This window comes from Mesoplodon mirus (genome assembly GCF_964341445.2).
Source record: "Mesoplodon mirus genome assembly, chromosome: 5".
Lineage (NCBI taxonomy): Eukaryota > Metazoa > Chordata > Mammalia > Artiodactyla > Ziphiidae > Mesoplodon > Mesoplodon mirus.
In genome coordinates, this window is record NC_138980.1 from 91,529,178 (window position 1) to 91,540,483 (window position 11,306).

Here is an 11,306-nt window from a genome sequence, read left to right on the forward strand (position 1 = left end):
GCAGTTTGTTATGGAGGCAATAGGAAGAAGATACAAATAATACGTGGTACTCAAAGAATCAAATGGAGAAGAAAGTGACTGAATGTTAGGTTATAACACTATGATTTTAATGGAAGAGGTCAGTGCGTGAGGAGAAATCATCCTGAAGAATGAGACTAACTGTTTTAAGCATCTCAGTGATATCGCTATTTAGAATACGCCTCATTTTGAGGGCATTTTATGAGATACTCCAAGTTGACCAAGGATTTGGGAACAGTGTGCCGTGCCTGCCAATCTCTCTCTGACTTGTGGACTGCCCTAGGGAAGCATGAGGCATCTGATTACCACATATAAACACTTTTCAAAGCTGAACAAATAACCCTAACACAGAATCTTACGAAGAATGCAACTTGTCTTTTCTTTCTTGAGAAAATTGTTAAGTTAGCAGCCATATTCATGTTCTGTGTTCTGCCAATTGCTTTTTTATAAGCAGGCTTACTTTCAATTCTCTGGAGTGTGCATTAGGGCAAGATTATTTCTAATAATCCAGAGAATGCATTTAGAGCATACATGGGAATAAACTTTTTACTCACTAATAATATCAAGACCCATCTTGTGGGTGGCGGAAGAAAGGGCAGATGAAGGCTTTGTAAAATATGCTTTAGAAACCTGATGTAAAGGATATTGCAAATTACTCTTTCAATTATTAACAGAGGTAGTAGACGAGCAACAAGCTGGGGAAGAATATTTGGAACTCATATCACAGAGAAAGGACTAATTTCTTTTTTTTTTTTTTCTTCTTTTTGCGGTATGCGGGCCTCTCACTGCTGTGGCCTCCCCCGTTGTGGAGCACAGGCTCCGGACGCGCAGGCCCAGCGGCCATGGCTCACGGGCCCAGCCGCTCCGCGGCATATGGGATCCTCCCAGACCGGGGCACGAACCCGTATCCCCTGCATCGGCAGGCGGACTCTCAACCACTGCGCCACCAGGGAGGCCCAAGGACTAATTTCTTTAATGTAAAGAGAGCTCCCCTAAATGAATAAAAGACCAACAACCCCAAAGAATAATTGGTAAAGTATATTTTAAAAGAAGTCGCAGATGAGGAAATACTAATGCTTTTTAAACTTATAAAAGATACTCAGGGCTTCCCTGGTGGCGCAGTGGTTGAGAGTCCGCCTGCCGATGCAGGGGACACGGGTTCGTGCCCCGATCCCGGAAGATCCCACATGCCGCGGAGCGGCTGGGCCCGCGAGCCATGGCCGCGGAGCCTGTGTGTCCGGAGCCTGTGCTCCGCAACGGGAGAGGCCACAGCAGTGAGAGGCCCGCGTACAGCAAAAAAAAAAAAAAAAAAAAAAAAAAAAAGATACTCAGTATCACTTATCATATGAGACATTCAAATTAAAACCACAAATAAATATAATTTATACCTGTTGGACAGAGAAGTTCAAAACATTTTATGATATACTGTGTCTGGAGTATGAGGTGAGACAGTGTCTAATAGCTGAAACACTTTGGAGAAAATTTGTTCATATTTACTAAAATTAAAAATGTGCAAATCCTTGAATCCAGCAAATTCACCTCTTACACTTTTTCCTATAGATAAACTTGTATTTGTAAAAATGATTTATGTAAAAGGACAATATTTGAAACACATTTTGTAATAGCAAATGTTTGGAAACAACTTATATTTCTGTTAAGAGTGGGCTAGTTTAAAGACATCATGGAAAAATCATATAATACTATTCATCTGTTAAAAAGAATGAACAAAGTTGGAACAACCACTTTGTTAAACTGTTTGGTAATGTTTACTAAAGCTAAACATAGGGCTACCTTATGACCCAGTCTTCTCCCAGGTATATCCCCAAGAGAAATGAGTGCCTGTAGCCACCAAAAGACATGTGTAAGTCTGTCCCTAGCAGGTTTATTCAAAATGTCCCCAAACTGGAAACAACCCAGATGTCCATGAACAGGCGAATCTATTCATAAAATGGAATAATACTGGGCAATAAAAATAATAGCTGATATACACAACAACATGGAAAATCTCTCTGATGTGTTGAAGGAAAGAAGGAAAATACAAATACGGTTTCATTTATATGAAGTTTCAAAACAGAACTAATTGTAGTGACTGACATGAGACTACAGGTTGACTCTGGGGGCATGAGGAACATTTTAAAGTGATGAAAATGCTCTATATTATGATTTGAATGGTGTTTACATGGGTGTACACATATACAAAAACTCTTCATGCTAAATACTTAAGATTGACATACTTTACACACTTTGCAATTTATGTTATACCTCAGTAAATAAAGTAAAAGAGGAAGAACATGGAAATGGATGAGGATGAGTAGGAGGATGTGTAGGAGGAAGGCAGCAGCTCTACATGTATCCATGTATATAATCTGCAAGCTAGATTGTTAAGTGAAAGCATTTCTCATCTAGAGTTCCTCATCTGAACCACAGCACACAGAAAATTATTTGTAATTATTTCTTCAATTCTCCCAAGAATGGTACATAACACCCATCCTGATGCCAAAGAGAAAAGTTAATTTATCACATACAACTGATGCCTTAGGGTTCGAGAGATTAATTCTCTCCAGGAAATTTAGCTGAGAATATTTATGTATGCTACATTTTGTGTGCTTAAGTATATATTTATCACAAGAAACTAACAGGGATTGTCTCTGAGAGGGAACTGTGTAGCTCACTTTTAATTGTATGACCTATAAACAATTCGAATTGTGTACTGTGTGATGGAAACACACACACATTTTTCTTTAAATGGGAAAGTGGGAGTGTAAGAGAGGCGGGACACTCAGGAATAAATGAAATGATGCTTCACTATAGTTGCACATTAACCAAAACATGTATGCTAGTGGTATTTAGCAACAAAAAATGTTCTAACCTCGGTTTTTAAGTCCAAAAATGCTGACTGTATTACTTTGAGTAATCTAAAAAAGAAAAAGTAAACATATTGAGGGCAAGGTGCATGATTTAAGACTGTCAAAGTTCCAAAACTGTCAGGGACATAGTTAAAGTATGGCAAGGCTCCAAAAATATTCTGCTAGCTGGTTGGGTCACTTCTTCCCATCTAGTCCAATTGTTATCTGATTGCCTGTGTGAGGGCTCACATGAGAGGCTGATAACTGAGACAAATAGGCTAAGGGAGGTCCAGGAATATGATTGTTTTGTGGGTAATTTTAAAGGTTAGACAGAAAAATATCAAAACAGTTTTCCTGTTTTGCCCATGAATAAAGCAAGCTAAAGAAAGCCAAAGAAACTGAAGCCTGATGGCAGAAACTACAGGATTTAGCACGGATCAATTTAGCATGTGTGCAAGCACATACACACACACATACAAACACACATCAGAAACTGAGTGGTCTGGGTGAGGAGAGGCAAGTTGCTTGCCAGCCTCCAGCCAGCACATCAGGCTCTCCGTATACCAGGAAAATTGCACCAGAATTTCCAGATAGAGTTGTAATAATGAAGATAACAACTACTATACAAGTATTATGAGATTTATTGAGCACATCAACGCATGTGCCAAGTGATCTACGTGCACTGTATTGTTAAACCCTCACAATATCCCACTGAAGTAAATAATGCTGTTATCCTCATGTTACAAATGAGGAAACAGGCTCAATGAGCTTAAATAGCCTGCTTAACAGTTAGTGAGTGTAGAGCCTACTTCCTTTCCTCTGAACCATGTCCTGTTTGTGCGTTACATGGCCCATTGTAAGTCAGTGGTAGGAATTCCTTACATAAAGAATTATACACGCAGCTTCATACAGAGTCCAACTCCAACTGTGACTTAGGCTTTCCCCAAATCCATTACATTTTTTAATTTACTAATGCATTTGACCCCATTTCTTGAAATGGGCACACATTTCTCAGAAATGCTTTACAAGTTTGTTTTTATTTGTTTGCTTGTTTGTTTGTTTTTGCCGTGATGCTCACCCCAAGGAGCTGATAGAGATTTCTTGAGAAAACTGTCGAGTAGCGTATTCTTTAGCATCTTGCAAAGCCCTGCTATGGAGGCTCCTTAAATAAAGTTCACTGTCTAAGGGTTAATTCACGCAAAATATCTTTAGAGATACTTCAGTAGCACACCATTTCTTGAGAAACTTCTTTGATTACCTAGGATAAGTTCACAATGACATTTCATTCAGTATTAAAGTATGTTCTATCTTTTTAACAGTCCTAGAGTACCAGAGAGGAACTTTATTGAAACTCCTTGATTTATAATTCTTCACTACTTACAATATATATGCCCAGAAGACAGTAGGTAAGTAAATTAATGAAAATAAAAATCTCTCTCCATTTTCTTTCTAATATTCCGTGTAGAATAATCTGTTCGCTTGGTTACAAAGTGATTGAAGCAATAAGGGTCAGCTTATTGTTTCATTTTGGGGATATCTCAGCCAACCCAGGGGCGAGAGGAAGAGTCAGACCCCTCAAGGGGCTGGAAGCAGGAACTAGGTGGCTTTGGGGAACTAGATTTCTTTCTCCAGTTCTGGAAGCCAAATGGTTTGCATCCATGTCAAATTTCTCAGCATCTGCTTTGTGCTCCGCTGTTGCTGAGAGGTTTGCTCCGCTTTGCTCAGACTATGATAGCTATATCCTTTAGCCCTATCCCATTGTCCTAGGAAAACCATCTGATTGGCTGAGTTTGAGCCAGTCGTCCACCATAATCCATTTCTCTGTAGGCAAGTGTGTGGAATCATGTGGTGCACTCCCTCTCAGCATGGCTGTGGGAATGGAGAGGAGAGGGTTTGGGTAAATTTGCTAAGAGGGTTATGGGAGTAGTGAGGACATGACTATGGAGAAAATAGTTGGAATTTGTATTATAGTTGCCATATGGGAAGCAATATTCTTCCAGAATCTGGCTATTTAGGAACTAGTCAGAGAGCATCTCCTTCGTATTTAGATATTTCCTCTCCTGAGACAATCTAATTCTAAAAGTTCCTAAGATCAAAGGATAGACTTTGGAAAGGGAACCCAAACAGAACCAGAATTGTGCTATAGGAGAGAGGACAAAAGTGGAGTTTACCTATTTGGTTTCATTATAAATGGGGACTTGGAGGCTCTCTCTTGATTGAATGGTGATTTCTGCCTCAGAAGATCTGTTCTGAAGCATATTCATGAAGTCTGAGGCTGAAGCTTTCCCTGAATGTTTTGGAAATTAGAGATGGAAAACTTAAGTGGATAGTGCTGGCTGCAATTCAATGCATGCTAGTGCAATGCAGAGGGGGAAAATGTTATTTAAAACCACAAATGAATATAGCAACTTCTGCCTTTTCCATGGAGAAGCTACGGGTGGAAACAGGGAACAATTCATACAAATGAAGGACTAAATCTCTTCGCTTTTCCTTTTGCAGAAAGAGGTGGAGGAGGGAGCAAGGGTGAGGCTTAGATTTAGATGGCCTGTGTGGTTTAGCAGAATACACTAGTGGGTCTTTGTACACAAGAGAGAGTCTATGTGCTGAGTATAGGGTATGGAGATTCAGCAGAGCTAATGTGAATTAATTTTTATAAGAAAATGGAAGGCATTTAAAGTTATTACTCCTGAGAGACAAGGGATAGATAAGAAAACAGAGGAAACCAGGGAGGAGAGCCCTGGAACATAGGAAAGGATCCAGAGGGCTTTTCATATTAGGGTTTTCCAATATTCTATTTTAAGTTGTTTGGCTGCAATGTAAATACCATCCATTGCTGCAAGCCTCAGTCAAGTCTGCTACACAGAAAAGACTTTAATGAGTGTTTTTGCTTGTGAGTGTTTATTTGGTAGGGAGTGTATTTCTTTGTGTGTGTAAATTATGGAAGCAGGCTTGATTTCAAGTCTTATTGTATGTGGTAGAGAATAGAGAGAAGACATAAAAAACAGACAATTTATTAGTGGAACTAACTCAGTAAAAGCAGGAGCTAAGGGTCATCAGTGACTTGGAAAATTTTTACATTTCTCATTCTCGCTTCCTGTTGCGAGTTACTTTGCAAAGAAGTCCACACCAACATATACCTCATCCCTCATGCTCTTTTTTTTTTTGGTGGTATGCGGGCCTCTCACTGTTGTGGTCTCTCCCGCTGTGGAGCACAGGCTCCGGACGCGCAGGCCCAGTGGCCATGGCCCACGGGCCCAGACGCTCCGCGGCATGCAGGATCCTCCCAGACCGGGGCACGAACCCACGTCCCCTGCCTCGGCAGGCGGACTCCCAACCACTGCACCACCAGGGAAGCCCCCTCATGCTCTTTTTACAATGTGATGTTGATACATATCCATCAAGAAATGGAGTCTGTGTTCCTTCTCCTTGAACCTGGTAGATCCTTATAAATGCCTCACCTACTAGAACACGGGGGAAGGAATGCCGCATGACTTCTGAGGCTAGGTCCAAAAAGGCAATATGGCTTCCACCTGGCTCTTGCTTTCTCACAGGGGGTCTCCCTTAGAACCACACCACCATTTTGGAAGGAAGCTCGTGCACCATAGAAAGGCCATGTGTGGGTATATTCTGACCAACAGCCTCAGCTAAGCAACGAGCAAGAAGCAACTCTTAAAACTGTGGGCATACAAGCCTGATGATTCCTGTTCTCAATCTTCCCATTTTCCAGCATAGAGTCCAGACATTGTGCAGCAGAGTCAGGCCATCTCCACCGTGTCCTAACTGACTCAAAGAAAGTCTGGGAAATAGTCAATAATTATTATTGTTTTAAGCCACTAATTTTGGGAAAATTTGTTATGCTGCAATAGATAAATAAAACAGCCTCACTCCCAGGATCCTCAGAAAAAAATTAAAGAACTTTGTAATGAAACTTGGACTAATTCTCTCTGAAGCTTAAAGAATTGGGTCATATCTGTCTTCATGGCACTTGTTAGAACTCAAGTACTATTCTTTGAACTTCAAGAGTTCTGTAGCCTGAAAGACTAAGGCTACCAGTGCAAGGAAGGATGAGACGTGCTATGGTCTGAATGTCTGAGTGCCCACAAAATTCATATGTTGAAATCCTAGCCCCTAAAGGTGATGATATTAGGGGTTGGGACCTTTGGGAGGTGCTGAAATCATGAAGGTGGAGCCCTCATGAATGGGATTAGTGCCTTATGAATGAGGCTCCAGAGAGATCCCTGGCCCCTTCCACTATATGACAGTAAGAAGTCTGCTTCCCAGAAGAGGGCCCTCACCCAATCATGCTGGCTTCCTAACCTCACACTTCCAGCCTCCAGGACTGTGAGAAATAAATTCCTGTTGTTTATAAGTCCATGGCATTTTGTTACAGCAGCCAAAACAGACTGAGACAGGTGAGGCATTGGTTCACGTTTCAGGAATAAAAAGGAAGATCCCAAGGAGAGCCAAGGAGAAAACAAGTAGCTTGACACACTAAGGAATTAATCCCTCTGGACTCAGCTATTAATCCCTCTAGACTAACCATGTGACTGGGAAATTTCTGGTTTTTGTCTCAGTTTCTTCATCTTAAATGAGGCTCGTCCGTGTTTATAATTGTAAGGATCAATAGAGAAAATGCACGTGAAGTGTTCATCATAGTGCCCAGTACAGAATAAGCATGCTTTGAATATTAGCTGTTGTTAGTAATATTACACTTAGCACAGCAGCTAACACTAGGTAACTTCTTAATAAGTGGTATCTGCAACTACTGAGCGCTCCAAATATTTACTCTAACATGCCAGTCCATATCACTAAATTCTGCATTCCTATTTCCAGGGCTATGTCCCTGGATTTCCATAAGGAGAGGACAGAAAGTTCTGTAGTCTATGGAACTGTCAGTTTATCAGTATGTCTAGTAAGCTCACCATAAAATTGAACTCATTCAAAATGTCCTCACCTAAAGCAATTTATTAGCTATCGGGCTAAAAAAGGCATTAATTCACCTCTGCCTGTGTTGGGGTATAAATGGCAATCCTTAGAGATGTGATCATATATTCTTCCAACCTTGGAACATATTCATAACTTGGAGAATCTGTGTTTCAAATTAGACTCTCTTACATTTTGAGTGCTTAATTTCATTTACACTTAACTATATGAAACTTTTGACTCTTCTGTAAAATAGAGCTGAAAATAGATTTTCTGGGCATCTGAGAGTTCTAAATTACCTCTAAAAATAACACTTTGATGAGTAAAGCAGAGAAAAACCAGAAATTTCCCACAATATACACAGTAAGTGGAAAATTCAAGTAAGTGGGTGTAGGAAAACAAAGAACCACATGGTATTTTTTTAAAGATACTTTTTTTCAGGCTTTACATGAACTTGTGGTAGAAAGGTCTAATTGTTCTACAATATTAGCAGGAGACAACCCCCAAACTATAGATGACACTTCCAATAGACTTACAAACTATATAATTGGTCATATCTCCACTTTAAATCTCTGTGCTGACTGCCCCCATGAGAGATGGAGCAAGGAAGAGGCACTAACGTAGGTGTCCTATGTAAATTCTTGTCTTACTGCCTTATAATTTGAAATTTTAATTTTCTTAAAAGGTAAAAAATCTTCCCAATATTACCTCATATATTCTATATGTTGGGGAAAGGAGATTATTTGGCCCAAATGTTCAACTCAATTGGTCATTGTTATCCTTAACTTTGTCAGCCAGGTAGATGCAAACTAAAAGATTTAATTAAGATATCTGTTTGGTGCTATTTAAGGTCGGGTACTGGGCTACATGTATGCTGTACCAGCTTTGGTTTGTTATAATGTAGCATTTCTCATCTATATCCAGCAGAGGAATGGTGTCCTGTACCACTAATGGTCTTTGAAAAAATGGTTTTGCATGGCAAATAAGTTGAGGAAATGTTAGTTTAAACATATTAAAACAATTTTCCCTCCTGCAGGACTTCTCAGGGTTTTTAATATATATATGTGCATTTTGACTCTCCAAGAATAATAGAATGTGAAGCATTTCCAAACCTTATTTAGTTGCGAATCATCTGTGAAAACTACAGGGCTTGCTTTGAGAACTGTTAGGGCAATGGATACTCAGTGATGGCAATTAAACAAAAAGTTATACTTTTCAAGGTTCCTAATCATCACTCATTCCACTTATTTTAATAAATCTTTATTGGAGTATAATTGCTTAACAATACCATGTTAGTTTCTGTTGCACAACAAAGACAATCGGCCATATGCATACACAAGTCCCCATATCCTCGCCCTCTTGAGCCTCCCTCCCATCCTCCCTATCCCACCCCTCTAGGTGGTCACAAAGCACCGAGCCGATCTCCCTGTGCTATGCGGCTGCTTCCCACCAGCCAACTATTTTGCGTTTGGTAGTGTATATATGTCGAGGCCACTCTCACTTCACCCCAGCTTCACCCTCCCACCCCATGTCATCAAGTCCATTCTCTATGTCTACCTCTTTATTCCTGCCCTGCAACTACGTTCATCAGTACCATTTTTTTTTTAGATTCCATATATATGTGTTAGCATACAGTATTTGTTTTTCTCTTTCTGATTTATTTCATTCTGTATGAAAGACTGTAGGTCCATCCACCTCACTACAAATAACTCAATTTCATTTCTTTTTATGGCTGAGTACTATTCCATTGTATATGTGTGCCACATCTTCTTTATCCATTCATCCGATGATGGACACTTAGGTTGTTTCCATCTCCGGGCTATTGTAAATAGGGCTGCTATGAACATTTTGGTACATGTCTCTTTTTGAATTATGGTTTTCTCAGGGTATATGCCCAGTAGTGGGATTGCTGGGTCATATGGTAGTTCTGTTTTTAGTTTTTTAAGGAACCTCCATACTGTTTTCCATAGTGGTTGTATTAATTTACATTCCCATCAACAGTGTAGGAGGGTTCCCTTTTCACCACACCCTTTCCAGCATTTACTGTTTCTAGCTTTTTTGATAATGCCCATCCTGACCAGCATGAGGTGATACCTCATTGTAGTTTTGATTTGCATTTCTCTAATAATTAGTGATGTTGAGCATCTTTTCATTTGCCTCTTGGCCATCTGTATGTCTTCCTTGGTGAAATGACTATTTAGATCTTCCACCCATTTTTTAACTGGTTTCTTATTTTGATATTGAGCTCCATGAGCTGTTTGTATATTTTGGAGATTAATCCTTTGTCTGTTGTTTCATTTGCAAATATTTCCTCCCATTGTGAGGGTTGTCTTTTTGTCTTGTTTATGGTTTCCTTTGCCGTGCAAAAGCTTTTAAGTTTAATTAAGTCCCATTTGTTTATTTTTGTTTTTATTTCTGTTACTCTAGGAGGTGGGTCAAAAAAGATCTTGCTGTGGTTTATGTCAGAGTGTTTTTCCTATGTCTTCCTCTAAAAGTTTAATAGTGTCTGGTCTTACATTTAAGTCTTTAATCCATTTGGAGTTTATTTTTGTGTATGGTGTTAGAAAGTGTTCTAATTTCATTCTTTTACATGTAGCTGTCCAGTTTTACCAGCACCACTTATTGAAGAGGCTGTCTTTTCTCCACTGTATGTTCTTGCCTCCTTTGTTGTAAATTAGGTGCCCATATGTGTGTGGGTTTATTTCTGGGCATTCTGTCCTGCACCATTGATCTATATTTCTGTTTTTGTGCCAGTACCATACTGTCTTGATTACTGTAGCTTTGTGGTATAGTTTGAAGTCGGAGAGCCTGATTCATCCAACTCTTTTTCATTCTCAAGATTGCTTTGGCTCTTCAGCGTCTTTTGTGTTTCCATACGAATTGTAAGGTTTTTTGTTCTAATTCTGTGAAGAATGCCACTGGCAGTTTGATAGGGATCGCATTGAATCTGTAGATTGCTTTGGGTAGTATAGTCATTTTCGAAATGTTGATTCTTCCAATCCAAGAACATGGTATATTTCTCCATCTGTTTATGTCATCTTTGATTTCTTTCATCAGTGTTTTGTTTTTTTTTTTTTTGCGGTATGCGGGCCTCTCACTGTTGTGGCCTCTCCCGTTGCGGAGCACAGGCTCCGGATGCGCAGGCCCAGCGGCCATGGCTCACGGGCCCAGCCGCTCCGCGGCATATGGGATCCTCCCAGACCGGGGCACGAACCCGTATCCCCTGCATCGGCAGGCGGACTCTCAACCACTGCGCCACCAGGGAGGCCCCATCAGTGTTTTATAGTTTTCTGAGTACAGGTCTTTCGCCTCCTTAGGCAGGTTAATTCCTAGGTATTTTATCCTTTTTGTTGCAAAGGTAAATGGGAATGTTTCCTTAATTTCTCTTTCTGATTTTTCGTTGTTGGTGTATAGGAATGCCAGAGATTTCTGTGTATTAATTTTGTATCCTGCAACCTTACCAAATTCATTGATTAGTTCTAGTAGTTTTCTGGTGGCATCTTTGGGATTTTCTATGGA